The following is a 25,576-nucleotide window of genomic DNA, read 5'->3' as shown; positions in this document are numbered from 1 at the left end:
CAAAATAAAAGTCTCAATTGCGTGGAGGTGGACCATTATTTTGTCGTGGTTCACACCACGCGATGGTATTAAGATTCAGGCCCAAGTTCAAACCTCTGAATCAACACAAACTATCACCATTAATTTGAGGGTGCTAATTAAATGGTCATTTAAATTTGAACTTCAGAATCTATTTTGTCTCCAATACCACAACAAATTAGAGGCAGGTTTGTATTACATACAATAGGCTGTTACTGTATAGACAAACGTATTATGCACACAGGTTAGATCTAATAAAAACAACACCTCTACAATGTGGCAACGACTATATGTGGCAACCTACTTTTGTAAAGCCTGTTTATCTGGTTTAATACACACCATCAGTTATTGTTAAAATGATTCAAGGACTATCAGAAAGTGATACAAATGGATATCAGCAGACTTACTCTTCAGATGGAAATTAGTTTACCTGGAGAATATTTCTACTATTTTGTCAATAAAGGTTTCATTGGACTGTCTTTTTCCTGCCTCCTATATGAAGTCAAATCACACTATCACAGATAGGGTTGTGTCCTCTGGGACAAGAATCTATAATGAAACTATAATGAGTCTTTTGTCTTCATAAGCATCTGTACTCAATGTGCACAGCCCTCCACATTTGCTTAGTGCCCTTCCCTGTTTATTAAGTCGATCAACAGGGGGTGCTCTCTGCACAGCTGTGGCTCCGAGGCCCTCTTGACTCCCTTCTCTCTGCCAGTGAAGGTCTTTCAAGGTTATGATGATGATGATGCTCAGTGCAGCACCACTTCAGTCTGCAGTCCCACGGACTGGGTTTGATTGTTTTGGGCAATCATGACATAATCCCACCGTGAGCCCCGTCCACACTGGAAATGAATTTGGCACCAAGAACACAGCAGACATCGCTCGGTTGCATTTGTCTTTGCAAATGGAGAAATGTATTGGGACACGATGAGGAGAAGCGGAGCGGATGGGGAGGGGAAGGGTGGTGTTCTCGCACAATACCATAACACAGCAGTCATTCTGAATATATTAACACAAGAGCAGATGAAAGACGTCAATATAATTTCGCCGTCTTCTGGCATGACAAAGCAGAGGCTGCTTGGAGAATGCTAAGCACTGAGGGAGACACCACCGCGCTGGAAGAATGACAGCGACACAAAAGGCTGTAATGTAATCACTTCATCCTTTCTGAGAAAAACAAAGAAAGTTCTAAATTTATGTGAGGTGCCAGTCATGGTGTGCAATAAAATTACCCCTTCCATTATAATTAGAACACATTACCACCCCAAAGAAATTTAGCCTCTTTGGTCTGTCAGGAAGGAAACAGACACATAAATGATGTTTCCACCTGCTCAGTGATGGAACACTACTCCAGGACTCACATGGGATCTGCATCTCTTCTCGTTTATGATTCCCACAGTGTTGTTATGCTAAAAAATGTGAGAGGAGGTGCTTTTCACAAAATGAAGTCCTGATATTCATGAGGCATACCTTGTCAACTATTCAGCAAAAAACAGCAGAAGGCATTTATCTGCTGTTCACTGCCTCCAAATCCCCCCCTGTTTTTGCAAAGAACTACAGACAATTTGGCATTCCTGGCACAATCTTCACAACAACGCCAATCTCTTGTGTTCTCATGGAAACCATTTACAATGCTGAACTGAAATGACCACTTGGCCACACTGGATACTCACAGCTCTGACTACAATAACCAATCAAAGGCACAGAGCTAAAGGAGACGTATTTAATGACAATAGGGTGAGGAAGAAGTGGAAGAAGAGGAGGGAGGGCAGGGAGCTGGAGATCCGTCCAAGGCTGGATCTGTTACGACACACCAGACAACAGTCCAGCTCTATAAACTTGGTCCATCCTGGATTTGTATGTTTCATTTTTAATTCAGCATGGAAAAGACATGTAATGTTTCCTTCTACCTGCGAAAGAGATTCAGTGCCATTACTTCTTAATGAGGACAAATCCAGATAAGAATAAGTTACAGATGATAGTAAATCTTTGGAACGTCTTGTCAGCTAAAGAGGGGATTACAGGTGTGCTGTTGCACAGGCTTTTCTGAGATTTGAACAGCAAAGATATTTTGCATGCACACTGATTTTCAGCTAAGCTCTGCACATTCACAAACACTGAAATGCAGATATGGAAAGAAAAAAAATGTCAGGGATTTAACTCAGGATAAGATGTTGTACCACACATTCACAAAATAGGAAACTACTACTTGATGTAGCACTTATTTGTTCACACTGATTAGACAGAACCAGATCGACCATACATGACATGTAAGTGTAAAAAAAACCCTGAACGAGTTGCTATGAACAGTGAGTGGAGGGTTTTTCATACAATGCTCATTTTAAGTAACCAGAATAAAAACAGCTAAATGAAACAACAAAGCCTCATTGGTTTTGTTTGATTTTGTTTATGTCTCTTTAAGAGCTTTGCCCTCGAGTGTACCTGGTGGCCAAACACAATGAACAAGGGTCCATTAATTTGCTGCTGAGAAGCTCCTCACAGCTCCTTGCTAATGGCTGATTTCTCCGCCAGTCAGTCAGCCCCCGAGTAAGGAGTGGTAGTGGGTGGAAGGTGTGTGTGTGTGTGAGAGGTTTTGGTGATGGGGGTGTGGAGGGTTATCGTCCAGGCGGTAAATCTTGATGGATCTGCCCCTGTAGGCTGTTTGCTGCTTGTATCTGAGTGCCAGTCCAATTGGCATGTCCATTATTCTCAGTGGACGCATTAGAAAGCCAAAAGGGACTCATTGAGAAACCCTTATTGATATCTTCAATCTTGTTGACAGGAAAAAAGGATAAGGACCAACACTGTAGCTGAAGAACTGCGTTCAGTTTGCTGAAGAGGATGTGCAGAAAAAAAACCCACACAAAGACACAGAATTGAGTTCTGTCATGCCATAGCAGCTTGCATTGGAGCGCGATGAATTGCAGGTCATCAAGGTGATAAAGCACTGAGCTGGAAATGGGATTGTGCCTGTAAAGCGGCGTACCTGGGAGCACACATGTGAACAGATACACTGTATGTTTGTCTCTGCGCAGTCTGGATAAGATGAGATACACAGCAGGGCACATTTCTGCCTGTGACAATGCAAATAAAAGCCTTCCACCTCCTGGGTGAATGCCACTGCCTCTCCTCGGTTGAAAAGCTCCTGGAGCAGCATTGTATTTACAGGGAAAAAAAGAAAAAACACCCACCAAGTGCTGACACAAGTGAATGGTTCTGAGAGGGGTAAGCTCTCTCTTTTCACTTACTGGTCTATCTCTGCTTGTTCCAGCGCCTGCACTCATGCAAGTCTGACATCTACAACTTGAGGCGTCTTTTTTTGTCATGTTGTTTAAGAATTCACTGGAGGGCTTTATGGACATTCAGGCAACATACCAGAATCTTTTCAGCTGGAGCAGGGATGAAAGACGTGCTTCTGGAAGCTTCTGGAGGGTCACAATGGCTACGATGAGCTTTGAGGTGTGAAATATCAGCCAATGCTTAGTTGCTGAAGACGCAATAAAAGCTTGCGTAATGGTCTGTAGTTGCAGGCATTATGAGTCAGAAGGAAAAAGTAGTTTTTGGGAGATGAAGATGGAGAAACAGCAGTAGTTTCAAAGGTTTCTGACTCCTTCTGAGGCTGCTGGAAAATGCAGAAATCCTGTCATTACTTTGATAAAACTCTGAAGGCCTGCTTCAAATGAACTTGGCCATATGATGCGTTATTTGAGTATGTTTGAAGACAAAAGTCCAAATAGCCACAGTCTAAGTTGGGATATGGCTGATAACAAGAGCTGTGTGTCCTTGTAGTCTCACTGAGCTAAATTTAAAAAATGGAAGGAAGACACAAACTTTAGGGACAGTTTCTCCTTGAAAACATTTATTGTGTTGCACTTAACTGTAGTAACAGAGTTAAGAATGAAAATGAGAGTTTAGGAGAGAGAGTCAAACTGGCTGTGATCGTCAGATTGTAGTAGAAGTATCTCCAGGTAGTTGACGTAATCGGATACAGTCCTCCCTGATTCAGACGTCAGAAAGTCACTTTCAGATCCTGTTACGTGATCCACAGTCACTTACTCACTTATGCACAGTATTTGCAAATTATGCTCTAATGTGCAGTTGCATGTTTGGTATGAAGACAGATAAGGATTCCTTACAACTCATGAAAACTTACCAAGCACTCACTGCACAGCTCCACTGTGGCAGATTGACTTGTTTGTCTTTTTTTTTTTTTTTTGCTCAAATCTTCCAGACTTGACCCGACAACCTTCTCTTATCTTTAGAGAAGCACATTCCACTCAGGATACTGTAAAACCCTCCACGGTGCAGACCCACAAAAAGGCTCTGATCATTCTATTGAGGCTCACAATTAAAACCTAATTGTGTTCAGAAACCTATTCAACGGAGCTCACAGCAGGCAGATCCGGCAGGTTAAAATGAGGTTATTATGCAAAACACAGAAGACAAAGGGAGGCTATTTGCAGTTAATTAACGTGGTAATTTTCTTAGTAACTGTCTAATAATTTATACAGCAGAAGGGATGCAGATACTCTCTCTCCGCTTACTTCTACTGCCTCGTTTGTAACCTGGCTTGACCGTGCATTTGTATGCCCCTCACACTCTTCTCAGGGAGTTATTGATTCTCCGGGTCTCGCTCATTGGCATGCACAGGCACGATAATAAGTAAATCCATCTTCTGTCAGTCCCCGCTGAAGGGAATGCAGTCTTAAGGGGAAGAGGGCAACACATTGAGGTCTTTTGTTAAAGATTACCATCACATTGTTTTCTCCTGTACTGTTCCAAGCTGAGCTGCACCAACGCATGAAGCGCGAGGGGACTCAGACACATTTGGGATATTCACCGGCGCAGAGAATCCAATAATAGAATAAATTCATCCGTGGTGGTTTAATTAACGTGTGCTGCTGGAGTGGAACAAAGCCAGTTGATGGGATATAAACACTCAAACAAAGACATGAGTACACTTCATGAGACAGATACACCTGTCTGTCCCACTTAAACATACACAAACCCTGAAACCCGACAAAATACAGACATGTTGAAATGTAGTTCATATCCCTTGCCTCCTACTTGTAGTGCTATACATACTGGGCGTTTATGTAGCATGTTAGCATACCACAGTCCACTTGGCCTCCAAGACCCCAGTGGTTTTGAAAGGAAGTCCTCAGCATTTTACTCTTTGCTGATTGAGGCTATTTTCACTGTTCCACAGTAGCGTATCCCAGCATGGAGCTGGTTTCAAGCAGAAATAATGGGCCATGGACTGTCAGTGTGCCCCATGGCAGTTGTCATCTATAGAGACAGGACTGGCGTGCATGGTTCCTTTGCAAATATTGGATTGGGCTGGAAATCATTGGTGGGCTCTTCAGGGGGGCGACTGCAGAAATGGAACAAGAAATCTGAAATGTCACTGCCTCTCCTCATCTGTCCTGTAGCACCACTCTGTGTTACATTACTTTTTCGGTGGCATTTGTCTCCATAAGAATGGGCCTGAGTGTCACAATTGAATGAACGTGAGGGAATAACCCATTTGCAAAGGTCAGAGCCTGATAATGAGAGCCAGATGGCCTTTTTTTTTTCATATCTGCAGTTTAAATCTATGATGCATGATATAAAATAAAATGTAATTACTGTCTGTCGAGGTGAAAAGACTTGCAGTTTTAGCCCTAAAGAAATGTAGTAAGACTTGTATTTACTTCTGCAAACAATAAAACTCTCAAAAACTCCTCTGGGTACATTTTATTGTATTTCTTTTAAACCATTTTCTCACCATACCATTTTCAAAAACATGGATATTACTCCTAACACATGACTACAAGTTCGTCTTTCTTGTACTCGGTGTTAGCTCGTTTATAATTTAGCAGAACTGAGAAAAAGGTCAGGAAAAACCTGCCTGGATTAATAATGTTCCTGCCATCTAACCACAGTATATACAGTAAGATTTATCAGGGATGTACTGTAATGATGGATGTATTCTGAATGCACATTCAGTTCCATAAATCCAGAGTACATAGGTTAGAAATAGAAAGTTAAGATGATTCTCTCATCTGTCCCACTTAAAGCAATAGTCTGATATTTTGTCGCTCACTTTCTTGTCAAGAATTAAATGAGGAGATTAATGACTCATCATCAAAAACCTACTGAAAGATTCACTAGGAAAAAAACAGTCACTAGGAAAGGCAGGAACACTTGACTACATGCAGTTACAGAGGGGAAACAATTAGACACAGGAACAACACATCAGTTCAGGACAGACACAGAAGTGTGAAGCTGAAACAGGAAGGAGAGGTTAGAGTCACCAAAATAAAACAGGAAATACTGAAACTATGTGATGCAGGACATGACACCCACCTCATTCATTACACTAAACTGCATCATGTTCAATATTAAATACCTGTTTCAATCCACATTTTCTCATAAAAGCAGCAGTTAATCAAATGCAATTCATACTCCATCAAATCATGACTGTCAGCCTGATGATTTTGTGCATTCAGTTGGTTATCGGTGAAGGTCCATGAAGGTTTGTGTTTCAAATTAAAAAAAAAAAAAAAATCTCTCTTTATCATCAGACAAAAACACAAATACAAAGATGAGCTCCAAAAACGAGGATGCAGTTTTCTTTCCTGTGTTTGAGCGTGAATGGTCACTGATGCAGAGAAAACACCTGGGAATAAAAACGTGTGCACAGATGTGAATGTTTCCCCAGCACACACACACACACACACACACACACACACACACACTCAGGTGGATTGGAGTGTGAAGTAGAAGAGGCAGAGTGTGTGAGCATCCGTCAGTCTCTCAGCCCATCGCAGAGCTTCAAAGAGCCTGATCAGCAGGACGTGAGGAGAAAGAGAAGCGGGCCGGCTGCTGTATCATATGGTATTATCTTCCACAGCTGTGTGATGCAGGCGGAAGGGGCCGCAGACATCGATTGGTTCGATGTGATCTCGCACTATACCATCACATTACTGTAAATCTAATAGCTGTCTTCCCAGCAGACTGGAAACAATGATTTTTGACCTCAGGCTGTAGAAGATTTAGTAGTAGAGAGCTTTCTTTATGTGTTTATTTAAATACACTAATTCATATTTAATCCATGAAACTCACAGGTTGATGGTGTGTTCACTTTGTACTGTGTGATCTATGAAGGGTGAAACAGCGGTCAACTCACGAGGGGCATGATCATCATTTCAGAAAGTTTCTGATGCATAAACATTTGGCTGCGAGCTAACTGAAAGGCTGGAACAGACCGCGCTCTGTTGTTTCAAGCTGCTGCCGCATGAATGTTAATTACTGATTGAAAGACTTGGCCTGAGGCTCCAGAAAAACATCTGAAAGTTTCATTTATTGTTTTATTTCACAAAGTTATTAAGTGGATGGTTTTTATCTGATGTGGTTCGATTCAGACCAGTTCACCTTTGTTTAAAGCTCGAGGCCATGTGGAGGATTGGAATCTAATTTGGAATAAGTCCTTATCATGGCTACTTGTTTACACGGTTACCTGGTTATTTGTTGATATGAAACCTGCAGATTACTGCTTTTAGACTCACAGGGAATCAAACCCTTAACCTTGGCAGTCTTTTACACATTGTCCTCCTCCCCCTCAGCAAGACATTGAAAATAAAGAATGCTGCACAAGCTGCTACAAGACTCCTGCATTCTTTAGTCAATATTATCTGAAAATCATTATCAATCCCATTTTCCTGATTCACTTGTGAGTGAGGCATAAGAAGAAAAAAAATATCCGCGGGCTTCCTCTGCTGAAGAGAGAGATTATGTAACACTAAATGTCTTTTGTGGCTGAGGAGAATGGAGGGAATGAATGATGTCAGGGAGCAGAGGTGTTTCTAAACTTCCATTCAGTGGAGTAAAAAAGCCTATACAATGCTAAAACCCACACGAGCCCAGCACTGGAGAGCTGATAAGACTCAAAGGCAAATCCAGTGCAGTGGGGCGCCAGCGCTGGTTTCTCCCAACAGAGAGGGAAAAGCCAGTGTGTCCAGAATTAATAAGACATGAGAGGCGAGTTTGTGACTTTAAGGTTGTTGGTTCTGGATCCAAAGCCCCTAAACTTGGCAGTAAGTGAATGAAAATTTTAGTCTCAAGGTTACACCACTGTGGTTTGTTTCCAAATATCACACTGAGGGAAAAAAAAAAGTTCTTGTAGGTTGTCAAGCGGCTGATTGCAGAGATTAAACAAGAAATCAGAAATGTCACTGCTTATTTTCTCTGTCCTGTGGCTCTGCTGCTCCGACTCCTCTACTTCTAAATGAAAATGGCATTTTGTCTGCGGAGGAATGAGCCCGGCCGTCAAAATTTAATGAAATCAAGGAACTATCCTGTTTAGCAAAGGGCACAGCCTGTTAATGAGAGCTGGATGGTATTTTTCATATCCTCATTTCAAATTCAATTTTTATGATGCATGATGTAATTATGATAGTTTATTATATGTTCTTATAATTGGAGAACCAAATCAAGTCTTTTAATTTCAAGGCCCACTTGCTCACCTTTTGTGGGGCTTTCAACCACATTATACATTTTTATAAAATAAAATTATAATAGATATATCTGTTGTCAGACTCTTATAATAATCATGTTTTTGACACTGACAGGTTCAAACACTTAAGAGGAAGTTTTTTTTTGCTCTATACTGCACTAATTCCAAAGATTTTTATATTTATATTTAAAATAAGCCCCAGGTTAAAAATACCAGAGTTGTCCTTTAAATACTAGACTGTCCAGCTTGAAAAAAAAAAAAAAAAAAAAAAAGCACTTGGGAAACTGCAGATTTCTTATGTTCAGTCCTGACAGTGGGAAAATCAGCAGAAGTCAGAGCCTCTGGGCTAAATGATGTGTCCTGTTGACTAGTGTCAGAAAAACCTGACTCAGTATCCTGGAGGGAAAAGGAAAATCCTCCCAGAGTTCCAGACTCTCTCTGTATTCTCCTCATATGAACCCACTGTCTGTATTCATAGTCACTGCAACATGACACCATACCATTGTATTTAGTTATTAAACATCAGGTCTTTAATATACTTTCTATCTTATTGCAGCATTTATTCATATCCTTTATTGCCTTTTCATTCTTATTTCTTAATATCTTCAGATCTTTTTTTCGTGAACTGATGTCTCTATTCTTCTCTGCTGCTGCAAACCTCCCTCAGGGATCAATAAAGTTTATTTTATCTTATCACGTTTCTCCAGGGAAAGTCGACTGAGCAAGCACACACTTTATCACTAATGTGATCACACTCAGTCACAGTTAAATGAATTCACAGCAGGACGCTGCCTAACAAAACCACAGCTCCACTTTGGTGTCTGCCTTGCTCAAGGGCATTCTGACGGTATAGTTCTGAGGGAGGTGAGTGTGTCTCACCAAAGCTCTAATATTATAATATCATTTCTCATTTCTGATGCAAGTTAACTTTAGTAAGCCACAGGATCAGTGAGGGGAGGTTTCTCTGAATGGGATTCAGACCTATTTTTAGCCACTGCTTTTCAAGAGCCCTGTTTACTTTGGTAAAACTATGATAAACAATTAATTACTGGACAAAACCAAAGTTTTAATAAACCATGGTTTTCCCTCAAGCTGGGTATTTTTGCACCGTGCTGTTACTGCAATAAATGTCTGAGCTGTCGCTAAATCTGTGTCACACATTATCAGGCACATCGTGTTATCAGTCTTCACTGGACACCTCAGCTGACGGGTCACAGTTCATGTGGCCTCCACTTCTATTTTCATCAGTGTGGTCTAACTTACTCTGGCTACATGCAGGTGTTGTTGAGGCAGGGATCTCCTGCTTGTTTGAATCTGAGACGAGGCAACTTCTACATCCCTGCAGCAGAGTTAGAAGTTAAACCACTGGCTGTTGAGTTGTTCTTTAACGTGTTACAGGGTGGATTTTTCACCCATTGCCATTTCTTTCTCCCAACAGTTACATCGCAGTTTAGAGTACAACTCTTGAAATCCTCCCAGTGTTAATAATTTGTGAACAGCTGTGGATTTTAGACTTGGCTGGGGTCCTCCCAGCACAGTTCAGTCTTGCTGTGTTAATCACTGTCTGATCCCTGAAACTCTGGGAGATTTTATTCTGTAAGAGAAACATCCAGAAAATCAAGCAAGTCTGCCTGGTGGTTAAGTGTTTCTGCTCTTACAGTATATATGAGATTCCACTAATATACTTTATTATAAGTCATTATACGAGAGCCGTTTTTTTGCCACCCCTCTTGACAACCCAATTTTGTAATATCCATTTCTCAGACTGACAAAATGCACATTTTGTCTTCCCATTGAATTATTTAAAAATGAATTTATTCATTTCATTTTCATCCCATTTGTTTTCCTAGCTGCGAAGCCAGCCTCACATCTCTATATATCATAAAAGGTTTAATCAACTTTCAGGGTGGACGTTAAATCAGGAGGCACGGTGTGGGAGATATACTTCATCTATGGACACCATCCTCCATAGTTTGACCTCCACAGCAAAACTATATGAAAATAAACCCACTGAAATGGCACAAATAGCACACACACACACACACACACACACACACACACACACTTCCCAAACCTAAACTTTTCATTTTCATCAGTGCAAATGAGATCAAGCCCCGATGCTCTCCACTTAGCTTCGATCTGACCCCCTCTGTATGACATTTCTCCAGACACTCCAAAAGTGTATTTCTCATTAACACCAATGACATTTAGACTTTTTGGGGTTAGCGGCTCTCTCATAGCACAGACTGTATCAATAATTTATAAGAGGAGATAAAATTCGTGTCTATAGGGCCACATTCAGATAAATGAACCTGGGCCTCAGCTGAGGATGTAGCAGCAACTCAACCTTAAGTCTGAGCCTGTTTTTCATTAATAATGCAGAGCTGACTTAAGGAGTGAGTCAGTCTCATTTGCAGACTAGTCTACACAACATTTTACTTAATACTTTGAAGTAAAAGTTCAGATTTGAGATAGTTATTTGCTCTCGATGTTGTTACTCTTGTGTCTTTTCATTAAAGTTTTGCTCTTGCTACATTTGCTGATGTTTTGCTTCCATCTCTTTTCTTCTACTTTTCTATTTAATGTATTTGTATTGTTTTGTGCTAAAGTAAGGAGAAAAATATGGTACCTTTGAACCCTCAAAGGAGATCCAATCTTAAGTACCAACTAAAACTTAAGAGAGACTGAAATAGAATCAATAAAGGATTACAAACCATACAGATTTGCTCATGTTCCTGGTGGACCCAGCTTTACTAGACTACATCATGTCACTCAGTCTGCACTGGGGGTGAAATATGGCATTCATTAGAAAAATAAAAAAGTCCATTAGATGACAAAGAAAAGCTGCAGACATGGGTGACAAATTCCCTCCTTTAGCTTTAGCAGATCTTATCTGAAAAAGGACGATATCTCATCTTCTTGCTTCTTTTATCAACTATCAAACTCATTCTCCCAAAGTCGGCCTCTCTGCTGCCGGGCTGCAAAAACATGACAAACACAATCAGAGCAACTCAGGGGAATTTCAGGGCAGATTTGGCTTGATATTAAAGGTCATCTCATTTTGTTCTGATTAATTCACTCCCATGTCTTTTACACTCTTGCGCAGCAATAAATCTTTTCGTCCTTCTTTCCTGTGAGCTCCTTCTCATACACTTACACAGTTTTAATCAATCCTCCATCATGTGAATATAATAGTTATATATATCCAAATTGCTTCCGCCCCTTGGAAAATGTTAAGGTGATAGCACATCACCCTTCTCATTCCCTACAGTGAAACAGAATTAGTTTAAGTCCAAACACAGTGTGGAGGAAATCCCTCTCGTAACACCAGCGCAATCACTCTTGGCTATAAGTTCACTACCTCCACTCCATTACGCTTGATGATAGACTCCTAATATCCATCTTGTTGAAAGGCTCCTTATGATGAAAGCATGCATTTCACTGTGCAATTTACACCGCGCAGTCAATGAGACTCAAAGTAGTCCCTCGGACAAAAATCAATAGCATTTTGAAGGCTGTGCTTCAGTTTTTGGTAAATTATGGTGCATTCGATAGTGTTCATCTTTAACGCTGGGTGAGAAAATATCTTGATGCAACTCAGTTTATGCACTATTACATTTTTGTAGCACAGGACATCTGCATTTTCTCTTGTAAGAATACACTGAAAAAGTATCTGCTGCTGAGGGATATGAGCTGTGATAGCAGTCGTTATTGAGACACAGTCCATCTTGCACCTCTTTATATATGACAGCTGCATATTTATACATCTATGGAGCAACATTAGCATTCAAAAGGAGATATGTATTTGCACATAGCAAATACAAATCCAATATTAATTCTGCTAAATGCTCCACTATGTTCACCTGAACCACAACACACCTCACACTCAAAAGTCAAGGTCTGGACCACAGCGTGGATTTGGAGAATCCTTACACTCCATGTTCCTACATGTTACTGGTGTTAATGTGTTGTACGGTGATAAAGGGAACAGACAGGTTTGACTGCTAAAGATTTTTGCATTAGTTAGTATTGATGGTAAGCCTCTTACTGGCACTGTAATTTTGTATAGCTGACCCCTGCACTACAGTCATGTTTTCATCATGTACCAACATGTCTTTTCCCCCAGGACAAACATGGATTGTTAAAACCTCTCCATAAATATTTCCTCAGACCAAAGTTTAGCAGTCTCCTGTATTTGCCTTAAATTTGTCCTTCTCTTGCTGGCAGACAAACGATGGTTCAAAAGCATCTTCAATTTTAACTCTTATTCATTATTTTAGGTCTTGGGCAGACTTCCATGACATAGTGGCAGGGAGAGAGATTTCAGAGAGCATCAATCCATTATCAAACGCTCTTAATGGGAGTGTTTTTCCCGGTGCTCTGGTGTATCCATTAGGCAGTTAGAAGCTCCTGTCCTAGTGTGTGTGTGTGTGTGTGTGTGTGTGACTGTGCATAAAGTCATCGGTCTCCTCCTGGTGCAGGTAAACAGCCCTTGTTAGAGACAGAAATGTTACGATGCTTCCTCCCTGCGGCGAGTCATTCCCCGAGGATCGCCAGTCAGCCTCGGCTTCCCCCGTTATCCCATGTCCTCTCATCCTGTAGGACAATAAAATAGTGGCTGTTGAATAGCTAGTTGATAGCGTAATCAGATGTTGCACACACGTTTGGTCTCTGGTGGCCATGTTAGAACAGCAGTGAACATAAGTGAATGCATTGCTCTCAAAATAGTGGCCTGGATGCAGATTGTTCTCGCTGCTGAAGTGCCACTTTATCTCGTAGCAGGGTGAAGAGTCGTGCCGTGAAATTCACTTGGCTTTTACTGAGATTTGATGAATTTTGTTTTCATGGCAATTTAGGACACTGATCCTGTGCTGCGATTGTGCAGTTTCAAAGCGTAGAATGAGTTTGAAAGAGGTCGTGAGTTCAGGGCTGTCACGAGGGGAAACTTTTATTTACCTGATTCGCCCACGGAGGATTAAAAGTGTCATGTCAATATCTGCTCTCAGAGATACAAGGCAAAGAATTTCACAGTAAAATATGGTTTCATTCAGACTCCATTAGACTCAAGGCCAAACGAATGCTGCAATTGGTTTGATTCCATCTTAGCCTTTTCAGGTCAGGGCTTTATTTTCAGGTTCTCTCCTCAAAAAGGATTTTTTATTAACATTTATTTTCCTTTTTACTTCATAATAACATGGTTTTTGAGATGTTCCCTCCTTCATATCAATATCTGAGTTTCCCTAATCAAAAGAAAATCACAGCTAAAGATTTTTAGCTTTGAGTTCCTTTAAAGAACCAGTATGATAGATTTTACTGCCTTTACTACAATTAAAATGGTTGTAATTCAACTTGACTAAACCTACCAATACAATTAATTAAACATTAATCAGTTTCATATGATTTGTCTGATATGTATAAGCCTGTTGTCTGCAGCTTTTCATCATTATTTCTTTCCTCCCTTATTAAAAGTTTTAGTGATCAGTGGAGGTTAGCATTTGTGCTAACTTACCTTAGCATTGGTACAACTGCAGGAGAGCAAACAGTGAAGTGCAGATCATAAATGATATCACACCTGTTTGTGGTTGAGGAAGCAACTCTGCCATCACTGCTGGGTGTGGTTGGTGCAACAGACTCGAAACCTTCCACTAGAGGTCAGCTCGGTCACTGTAGTCATGCCTTAGACCTACATCTGTACTGAAACACTTTACTTACTGTCCCCTAACACCAGCTATTAAATGTTATCCAGACCTTTCTGAAATGATGTAGAAATGTACAAAGAGAACAAATCTGTGCAGCTGCAAGTGAGCGAGAAAATAAAGAGAATGACTGTGCTTTCTTTGAATAGTTGTGTGAAACACAGGACCAGCTTCACCACCAGGCAGCAGCTCTCCTCCTGAATGCTGGTGACTTATTGTGTGTCCAGCGAGAGATGAGGAGTCGGGATGCCTCTGTCCACTCTCCTGAAGCTCATGAGTGCACTTTCATGTTCAAACCGCAGAGCTGCTGGGAAGCTCCGTGTCTCCAAGCAACTGTCACGTTGCCCTCTGAGGGGAGCGGACCATGTGGCAGTAATAAGAAATCATGTCACTTGTCCCAAATTAACTAGGTTACAGATAAATTAAGGCTGAATATCTCTCTTTAGTCAGGAGTCCACAGAGAGGCACACGAGCTTATGTCAATGAGATATGTATCACAGACTCGTATTAGTGCTATTGTGAAGGGGCTGCTGTGATTGTGTAGCTTCGATAACGTCAGGGGAATCATTTCAGCCTGGAGTGAGGGAGGGAAATCAATCTCACTATCTACAAGATTGCTTTTTTGTGTTTCTATTTTTCAGCGTATATAACTGAAAGCCACCAGGAGCTGTATCCAGATATTACTCCCCTGTCAGTCATGTGGGTGGGCAGTTGGCTGATGTGAGTGTGTTTTGTCCACCTGGAAAAAAAAAAAAAAAAAAAAAAGAAGTGAAATAATTATTAACTTCCTCTGTTCAGCGCAGATAAACTGCATCACTTCCTGTGTTACCAGAACAAAACATCAGAATACTGTCGATGAACCAGACGTCTCCAGCCTGGAGCTCATCAGCCGCTGTGGTCGGTGGATGAAAAGGTCATTTTCTCAACTCTGTGACAAAGACCTCAGTCCATTGTCCAGAATGACAGTCTCAGCTGCAGCGAGACAGATAGATGTGTAACCTTTATCTCAAGGTGGTGGAGAATGACGAATGAGAGTGCGGGGAAGATGGAGCGATCAGCGTTATCAGTGTTGTCAGTCCAATCTCCCTCCATCAATGATCTGGGGAGGCGGTCGGCTACCATTAGTGTGTAATTTCCAGTCCTGACCATGGGACTACAGGGCAATTATTTAGCCCCAAGGCCACCTGAGAGGACTGGGATTTGTTCTTTGCCATATGAACCAGAACTCTTCAATCATTTTTATAGAACTCTGTGAGAATTGATGTTTGGTCTCTGTCCAATTTACCCATCTCTGTTTGTGTTTGGTTTAGTCTGGTGCAGAGTATAATTTTCCATAAAACAAAGAAAACATATCTGAACAGGTCGAGACAATTTTACATTTTTGCGAAGCACTTTTCACCTGTTTTGAGATTTTCCTCTCAGGTAAATGACGGCTTGAAATGAGGTGGATCACTCTACTTGTTAAAGCCGGAAATTTAAAACCCAGCTCCACATAAAATAACTTCCTTCGTCTTTTGTTTGACATGTTTTCGTAACCCCACTGGAGTTTCTTTGTCTCACCGACGGTTTGTGTTTTTTATTCTCCGCCTTTTCTTTTTATTTTCCTCTCAAGTTTTACTCCTTTTATGTGCAAATAAACCTGAAAAATTCAGAAACCTTCACTCTGTATTTTGCTTCTCTGAATTTCAAGATAAAATGTGTCATCCTGCACCTTTACTGAATGCAGCCAAAAGAATAAATGTACATATATTTTCACACATTTTAAATTAAAATACAGGGGGGGAAAAAGAAGGGGTAGATCCCAGCCAGGATATAAATCAATGTCACTGCATCTGTGTGGTTACATTATACTGTCAGATAAGTCTTGTGCCTCTGTTGACCCCCTCCACCACACACACCCTGTCAGTCTGTCACCACAGCTCTGTCTCGTCTCCCTGTCGTGACAGACAGGCAGAACACAAGCCCAGTTTCTCGCTGCCAGCCTGAATCCGTTCAGTGTTCAGAGACTCCATGTCACAAAGACACTGACATCATCTCTCTTGTTGTTTGAGAATTTATGTCCCTTCATCAAAAACAAGTTTTTTGTTTTTTGCTTTTATGCTTGCTTGGAGATTTGCGAGCAGCAAACGTATGGGCCGTCGTGTTCCAGCACCGTCACGACTTTACAGCCTTTACAAAAAAATAAAAACAAGTGTGGCACACAAAAGCAGCGTGAGCTCGCATCTTGTGTCAAAGAGCTCACACACTGTCGCCGCTCGCCGTGGTATTTCTCAGTGTTGCCACATGCCAGCTACCGCGGCGTCAAGTGGGTGGAACAAATGTCAGGTTTTTATAACCTTTATTTAGTCGGGAAAAGGTGATTCATCTCCAATAACATGTTGCTGTGCATTCACGCTGGGGAGCTGTTGAGTTTAAATTCAACCTATGGAGCAAATGAATGTTTGTGGATTGATAGAGAGCACTACAAGAGTATCGTGTGATTCATTTTCCACATTCAGATATTTTTTACTCCCTCAGGATTTGAACCCAGAAGTTACAGGCTAACATTTCTAAAAGCTCCCGTATATATTTATATTCAGGCCAACCCTACACTTTTATTATGTTCCTCAAGTGGTCATTTACCTGCTCTACCTTCCACAGAGAAAACACTGGCACACTGATGCTGTGAGGGCTGAATTTATGAGTAGTATGCAATAGTTTGATGAGGGGATTAGAAGGGAAGACAGGCAGAGATGTGGAGGTAAACCAGCTGATGGTGAAGGAGCTGACACTGAAGTCCTGGGCCTAGGACTCCAAGACTCCTGAGAGACAACAGGTAAACACAAAAGAGGATTATTACTAGAGCACAAGATACAGAGAGACTGAGCAGCACAGCCACAACTGAGTCGAGCTGAGCTGGGGTTTTTGAACTGTGGCATGATGAGATGATTGTGAGCAGGTGTGGAGCTGAGCCAAGAGCCAGGTGAGTGAAGCCATGCCCACGAAACACAAACACACACACACACACACACACGGACAGACAAGTGAGGAGGAGACACGGAGAAACACAAGGGAAAAAAAGTAGAGTGATGGCCGAGCTGCCTGGTTCAGTCTCATTCAGAGTGGAACCTCACACTGCAGGATAAAAACAAATATGTGAAAATGAGGTAGATGAAGAGGACTTGATATGATTATTGGTCCTATCATGGTGACAGCTAATTCATAACCTTTTTTGTACCTTTGTTCCATCTGTTAGTAGCTCTGTTCTCGCCTTTCACCCACACCTGCAGCCTGTTGCACTGAACACAAGTCTGACTGGAAGTTCAAGTGTAAAGTCAAATACTAACTGAGTGCTTGTTAACTAGTCAATAAGCTCTCCATTTGCAGTACTCACCCATAGACTCTACTCACACTAACATTTTAATAAAGTGATGTTTCACTAAGTACATCATTCAGATAATATGAGAGAAAGAAACTACATGTTAACTAGTGATGGAGGCCTATAATAAAAAGAGTGTAATGTATAGTAGTTTCTGTTACAAGTAACTAGGTGATGACACGGTCTTCACAAGTGAATGCAAAATAAAATCGGACCTGTGGCCTTTTCTGTTCCATATTCCATTAATTTTTTCCCCAAGAAAGCCTCGCTTTTACCTGAACAAATTTCAAATCCATGCCGTTCGTTACTGAGTTACTGCACCTACAGCAGTAGTCTCAAAACATATCTGATCTGAAGACATAAACATAATTAAACTAGAATCATGTGACAGTGCTACACATATCGGTGTCCAGCTTTGGTTAAAGAAAACAAACTTTCAAGAAAACTTTACTGACACAAAACTGTTGCCATGACTCAGGAGTTTTACTTGAGGTTGTCAGAGTCGACAGTTGAAATTGGCCTCACCAGCTCCAAACACCCCCATCACCTCTCTGCACACAGAGAAAACCTCAGTGTCAAGCTGCTTCACATTTGAAACCTGAGGTCTGACTCACATTTTGTGCCTTTTTTTTTTTTTTTTTTTTAAGAAATCAAGCTCATTTCATGAAGTTTTCTGAGAGTAGACACAGAAACATGGAGGAAAATTGGGTTCTTTAATACTGTAAAGTCAAGACTCTTTCGACGCTTTCGAGGATGATTTCCTGTTCATATAATGACTCAGCGATCGTCTGCTGTACGAAAAACCTCAATAATGATGAGGAATGACATGAAAAAAAAATGACACAGCATGTCACAAATGGCTCATTCCTGTTATTGGTACAACAGCCTGTGATTTATCTAACAGCCTATAATTTCTCCCTCATAGCAAGCTGGGGTCGAGAGAACAGGCAGGACCTGCGATTGGCCTATTTATAGTGTGTGTGTGAGTGTGTGTGTTTGTATGTGTTTGTAATGAGAGTCAGTCAGTCAGTCAGCAGCCTGATATTTGCTTCAGTTGGGCGGGATCACTCTCTGCCACCATTAGTGGAAATGTCAACACTGAGGTAAAGGCCCTGAATAATTTACTGTGACTGTTATAGACAGAGTGTGTTTCCAGTCACGCCATCGCCCTCCCTTTACATTTTCACAGACAGAAAACGCTGCACACACAGTATGGACGACAACAACCTCCTTCATGTTCTCTCCTCATGTTAGAGGCAGCTCAGTTGGCTAAATTGGCTTTCAGGGTTAAGTAGAAACATGTCATTCATCTTGGTGAGTGGTCGCACATCTCATCTCTAATTAGATGTCTAGGAGAGATGAGAGTGATGCAGTCAGTGGTTACTGCTGTGACCACAGTCCATCAAAGCTCACAGCCAATCCAAGATGGCGCCCTGTCCGTGACACAGCCCCTGGTGTTTGTTTGGTTGGAATTTATGTTTTCTTCCAGGTGTTTGTGTTTGAGTCAGCTCCACTGATCAGAAATAATTTATCGCTGGCAACATTCCTGGTTCACCAAGGTTCAGACAAGATGGCCGTATGGCAGTGAGTTGTAGTTTAGTGCAAAGAGAAAATGGCTGCAAGATTCTGACTTTAAAACAATTGAGACAGAACTGAAGTTTCTGGGAGACCTGCCAAATCACCTCGGAGAGTAAGCAGTAAATCAGCACCAGGTGGTAACATGTCTTAATGATGATTGAATCACCAAATAAAGGGACGGGTCACTGAATTAAATATTCAACAAATAGCACCAATGAGGAAAATACTAATGCTGATCCTGCCAAAAGAAGAGTAGATCTAATTGCTTCTTTCGGACATCATGTTTCATCAGAGACTGAAAAAACAGCTACATCTGCCCTCTCAGCACAATATCTCAGCCAGTGCACTGAAATCACACTGGTCGATAATGAAGAAATAAAACCTCAGAGGTGGCAGCCAATATCCTCTTTGGGTCGGTCACTAATTAATTTAGTTTTGCCTTTAGACCCAGTGTGAGAACCTATTAACATAAAGCGGTTTAGAGCAGATTTTCTGTGGTGTCTTGCTGTAGAGCTTCTGAATTTTTAGCTTCTTAGCAAATTTCAGTAAACCATCCGGTAAACAGCAACAGATCAGAAATATTTGGTGTGAAAGTGCTAAAATGTCACCGTGGTGGCTGCAAGAATCATTGAAAGTTCTTGTCTTTTGTTAAATTAGATGTTTTGTAATGTCAATTACTCAAAAAAACAAAGATCCTGTCTTCTAACAGTGAACTGTAGCAGTGGATAAGCTGAATATATCAGGAGCTAGCCAATAGTTATTGAGTCCTCGGTATTGATCAGCTCCTCATAGGTATATTGCACTCATTCTGAGCAACAGCATGGCCCAATAAAAGCTGAATTATGGGGCTCTTACAGTTAGAGGACAAATTGAAACAAAGCAGGGTTGCACACACACATTATTGTTGTCACTGATGAGGACATTGTATTAACTTGCATTAATTCCCTGGAGGTGTTCTCCAACCTTAGTGTGATCCTCATTTTAAGATAAACCAAGATGCCTTAACCTTAACATAAATTGTTAGCCTTATGGGGGAATATTCCTTTGTCCCTACATGGAAGGTGAGTCCCCACAATGTGAGAAGAAATTGCGGTCCTAACCCTGATGAATGCCAAGTGTACAGTGTATACACACACCAACACTAACCCACTGCAGATACACATGCATGCAATACATGAATATGTAACTCTGTCTCTTTTAAATTACATTCATATAAAACTCATTTGCATAAGTTAATACATTTTGGGAGGAAATGTAATTCTGTCCAGATTGTGTTCACTGGCAACAATTTGTTCCACTGCAAAAAAGTGTGATGCACACACACATTAATCTATATGCTGTACATGCATGTTTAAAGGCACAGAGGCACACATATACATGTACAAACAAGGAGCAAGTATATGTGCTTGTGCTCTAATATCTCTAATGTTTTACCCCTAACCTCAAACATTAAAACTATATGTTTAACCCTAAGTGTTACCCCACACTGTAACCTTCAGCCAATACTAAAACCAAGTGTTAAAAGATAGAAATACAAGAAATACACACAGTTTCTCTCCTGTTCTTTGTCTCTCTCTGCCACCCAAACACAACAACATACACATGGGAAGTGAAACTGCAGTTCACGGCAGAGCCACAGCTTGTGTTTGTATGTGACTGAAGAGGGGGTGGGCGATCGCATCCACTGTGACAACAGCAAATAAAGCTTTTAAAAACACTTTGTCCATGCTGCATCATCTGCTCACCGTCCAACGCATCACCCAATGACCAAAGAGAAAGGCCAAGGACGCAGTGTGGAGGCTACAGTCTCATTAGCGGGTGAATGGTATACATGGTGGGGATGATAAGCTCTGACATGAAAGCCCTCTGACCTTGAGCCAACTTTCTGTGGAAAGGCTTTGAATTAAACAAGACTGGGTGTTTGCCTTGAGAGTGGATCCCTGTCATCACTATCTGCTACTGACAACAGCAGAGTGTCCGTCACACACGGGGAGCAACAGAGTACAGCAAAGTGTGGCGTCCACTGAGGCACAGAGGCCTGCAGGCTGTTGTGCCTTTGTGAAAACAAGGCTTCCTTCAAAGACAGTTTGTCCGACAGGACCTCGTACAGTGTGTTGTGAAGAAGAAGACGACGCTGCGTTGCTGCAGTTTGTTTGAAACCACAGCGTCCACTGGGGCAGGATGCCTCAAGGCTGCTGGGAAACAGTGACAGTGGAGCTGCTTTCAAAAATAGTTTTTCCAGCCAAGCCTCACATTGCACCATATACACAGAGGACTGTTTTTTATTTACAAGATCCAGGACTACATACAAGCTGTCTGATGGTGCCTGTTCCTGCTCACTTTGGAAGAAGATGGGATTTTAAATTAACAGAGTAATGAAAGATGAGTTTGAGGTCCAGGATATGGCAGGACTTCAGGGCAGAGTGAAGCACAGATGTTTGATTGTCAGGAGGATCAGAGGTCCCTACGTCAGGAGAGAAAACAGACTCTGACCAGTGGGATGCTTAATGGGAAATGGGCGGAAAGGAAGAAAAACCACGCAGACCTCAGAGACAACAGAGCATTCACACACAGATTTAGATTTAGACTAATCTGACTCAGAGCGTATTTTACTCAGAGAAAAAGGAGGTTATACACTTTAACTCACTGTGTATTTCATGAACCTGTTGCATAGTGAGTAATTATTTAATAAATGTTTTTCTGCATGCAGGAATTATATGACCTCAAAGTAGAAAGTAGTCTCTGTTAAAATGAGTGTAATGCAGGTGAAGCTGTGGATTTAGTGGTGAGAGTAAACTGAATTTACGGCTGCATGTTCAGTAACAGAACTGCAGACTTTTAATGTTTTCATACAGGAACCATAGTAGCAGTGTTTACTGTTACCTGTATGTGAATAAAGGTGACACATAACATACTGGCAGCCTGTCATTTTAACTAAATGTCATGTATTTTTCTTGGAAGATTCACCAATTACTTTCAATTTCTCTTCTTCTTCCATCACAAATTGTATTACGTGTGAATTAAATGTCACAGTCTATGGATCACATTATATATGAAACTGTGGGCCTGTTATGTAGCTGCAGTGTGTGTGTGTGTGTGTGTGTGTGTGTGTGTGTGTGTGTGTCATACCGTCACAGGACACCTATTGTGATTTTCTTCTATCAAAAACATGTCAGCCCTCACTTGCTGGTTTCTAGTTAGTGTCAAATGCTGAGCTGCTGGACCAGAGTTTGTGTGTCTGTGTGTACTTGAAGCGGTGTGTGTGTGTGTGTGTGTGTGTGTGAAGGTGAATGTGTGTCTTTGCTATAGTGTTATGGTGTTTTGGAGACTGGTGCGTGTGTGTGCATTTAATGGTTGCACATTTACTGACCTTTTGGTGTCCACAGGAGTCCTCTGAGTCTGCAGCAAGGAGGAGAGGAGACGAGAGGAGAGGAAACAAGAGTGAAGGAGGGGAGGGGAAGGAGAGAATGAGAGGAGGCCAAATCAAGGAGAGAAAAGAAAGAAAGAGAAGAGCAAGAAGCTTAGACAGAAATTAATTTGGCGAAATATTTTGGAATAATAAGATGACTAATTCTGACTCATTTGAGGGGCAGACATCTGTCCTCTATCTGAGCTCTTACATCCTCAGATATTATCAGAGTAAATCATGCAGTGTAGCTTCAGAGAGCAGTCACTGAAAATTAATAAATGGAAATTCAATACAAGGAAATGACTTATAGCTAATGTAAACACAGCCTGACCCACAGCCAACCAGTTATGCTGGTGGCTAATATATTCTAGTCATGCTTTGGCCTTAAGGTGATCTTTGACACTTTACAGTCTGGTGAGCATTCTATAGCATTGCATTATGTTATGTACAGGGGTTTTCTCATTTTGAAAAGCCTTGGCCTTAAACACCGGCAGTGTACTACAGCGCTGTGAGAGGACTGCAAAGAGTGTGGTTTGTCTGATGAAAATGACTGCAGAGAACTGAGATCATGATTCATGGTGACATAAAAACGCAATCTGCTGCAATGCAGGTTCACTCGGGAGTCAGGAATCATGAGGGGTTGTCGTAGCACTCCTGCAGCTGTTACTAAAACCATACGAGTATATACTGCATGTTAAAGTGATGGAGAGCTGAATAGTGTCTGAGAATTAACAGGAATAAGGAGAATAAGGAGAAAAGGTTCATCAATGCGTTGGGTTTTCTGGACGCCCCTGCTCAGACCAAATATGTTTCTGTAGGTAGCCAATTATGAAAATGTTCTACTGAGGTAAAGCCACATCAAACAGGAGGAGAACAACATCTCTTACAAATGGAAATTTAATCAAGATGAGCGTTCTAATAGTGGATCCATATCACGCCAGATCTGTGGCTCCTCCTCGTCTCTTTCAGTGCACAGAGGACAGCAACAGACCCAGGTCATGTTAGAGATCTTAATCAGGGAAAAACATTAACATAACAAGGCATTAAAATGTGCACAAAGCCCTGTGAGGTTCATGGGGATTACTGGCTAAGAGCAATGCTTCCTGGAAACAATCCCAATATAAAAGGTCAGAGATATTTAGGATCCTTGAAGACAGATCAAATATAATTACTTTCACTTGTCATGTGAAGGATGTCAAAATCCTGTGAGCCTGGAGCTCTGACTTTTCACAGAATCATTAGTGTGTTTTAGAGCTTATTGGTGTGTAATGAATTTGTGAATCTGTCTATAAAATCAACACATGTACACATGTATATTCTGTACAAGGTCTTGTGTTGTTCCAGCGGTCCACAGCTGAACTGGTAAAACAAGGAGATCACTTTAGCTAATTAACATGAGCTAATGTTTTGACAGGAAGCCGCAGGTGTTCCCTGCTCACCACAATATCCCACAGTGAGGGATAAAGGCTAACATATGATCTTCACTCCTACTCATTAGATGACCTTTCAAACGATTGCCTTGATTAAGCTGCACATTAGTCACGTACTTCCAGTGGAGCTGCACAGTAAGCCCAGTAAGCCAGGAAATCAACCTCAGGGACAGAGTGGTGAAAAGTCTGCTGTTCAGTAGCTGGATCACAGGAAAGTGTTTCAAACATTGTTAAATATATTTGTCTGTGAAACCTAAAGAGACCAAAATGTTCTGTTTATTCTCTGTAAATATGTGAAATCTAATTGATAAATTCATGCTGCTGTGCAGTGTGGTTTTATTTCACTGTGAACACACCCAAACAGACAGACTTGTTTTTCTTTCTGTAAATCAGACTCAGAGCAGTATACAGAAGATGTGTGGAGAAGAACATTTACATTTGCTCTGCCTATATTGGAAAAACAAACTGTAATGCTTCTGTAGGTTTAGGGACGCACAGGCTCACGGTCGACAGGGAGAATTCAACCCAAACACTGTTTTTATTAATCTTCTCTTTCAGCCACAACATCATAGTAAATAAACACTAAACCTTTTTGCTTTTCTGCTTCCTCTTTAGGCTGCAACACCTGCTGAAAAGATACACAGAAATAGGAAGGTAGTTGGTATAGAGATATCAGTGATGTCCTAACAAAGTGTCAACTTTATTGTCATAGGGATGTTTTCATGGGCCAGTGGTTTATCATCCACCTGCCATCCACAAACATGCTCAACAATTAATGCTCTAAACCAAAGTCTAAAAGACTTGAACTTCACATCACATGTGAGATATTGTTCAGAGACAACAGAACTTCCTAGTGGTCCTTCTGGAGCTGTTGTGGTTCTAAACTAAAAGCTGAAAACTCCAGGAATGTACCTGTTCTCACTCATCTTCTCCCTCATGCCAAGTTAAGTCCCCCAAAACAGCACAAGCAATGGTTACACCTGCTGCTGCGTTTCGATCGATGTCTAGCATTTCCCACCCTCAAACTGAGCTAATCCTGTGGAACAGTTTGTCACCATTAGCTGAGACGCTAAACAACGAGGAGAAATATTCTCTGTCGGCAGAAAATGATCCAATTTCAGCCACGTAGGCAGAAAATAAAGTTTTTCATTTCTAATTTCAGATACAGTTCACTTACTGAGGAACTGGGGGATTACAAACACAATGCAATTAAGCTAAGGAATTCCCAACTCGCTCTTCCTGTCAGACTCAAGCTCTCTGTCTCCTGGTATCTGTGACTTTTTTTTAGTTATTTCTTCCTCTCACTCTGCAGGTCTCCCAACGTGCAGCTGTCAGGAGTCGTACTCTGCTTCCCACGGTGCAATGCATTATTCAGAGGCCCTAGATTTTTTCATTTGATGTAGTTAAATTAAAATGACAGGTTCTGAGCAGGGCTATACAACTGTGGCATCCACAAAGTTGCACCCAGAAGCCATTTGTCACTGGATGCACAGTGGTGGAGTTGCAAACTTATCGCAAGCTCCAAGAGAGTTATGTCTGAAAGTGAACAAACAAAACCTGCTCACCTAAAAAACAAAAAAAAAATAA

General features: G+C 41.2%; 1 long non-coding RNA gene across 1 annotated transcript in view; it reads right to left on the bottom strand.

Moving 5' to 3' along the window:
* Nucleotides 1-13,844: 13,844 nt before the first annotated feature.
* Nucleotides 13,845-25,576, bottom strand: part of LOC108885313 (uncharacterized) — a 56,710-nt gene continuing 44,978 nt past the window's right edge. Inside the window, exon 3 of the long non-coding RNA XR_001961238.2 lies at nt 13,845-14,953. This is a non-coding gene — a long non-coding RNA (uncharacterized LOC108885313). The remainder of the gene's footprint in view (nt 14,954-25,576) is intronic.

This window comes from Lates calcarifer, linkage group LG8 (assembly GCF_001640805.2).
Source record: "Lates calcarifer isolate ASB-BC8 linkage group LG8, TLL_Latcal_v3, whole genome shotgun sequence".
NCBI classification, from domain to species: domain Eukaryota; kingdom Metazoa; phylum Chordata; class Actinopteri; family Centropomidae; genus Lates; species Lates calcarifer.
This window is presented reverse-complemented; position numbering and strand designations above follow the sequence as displayed.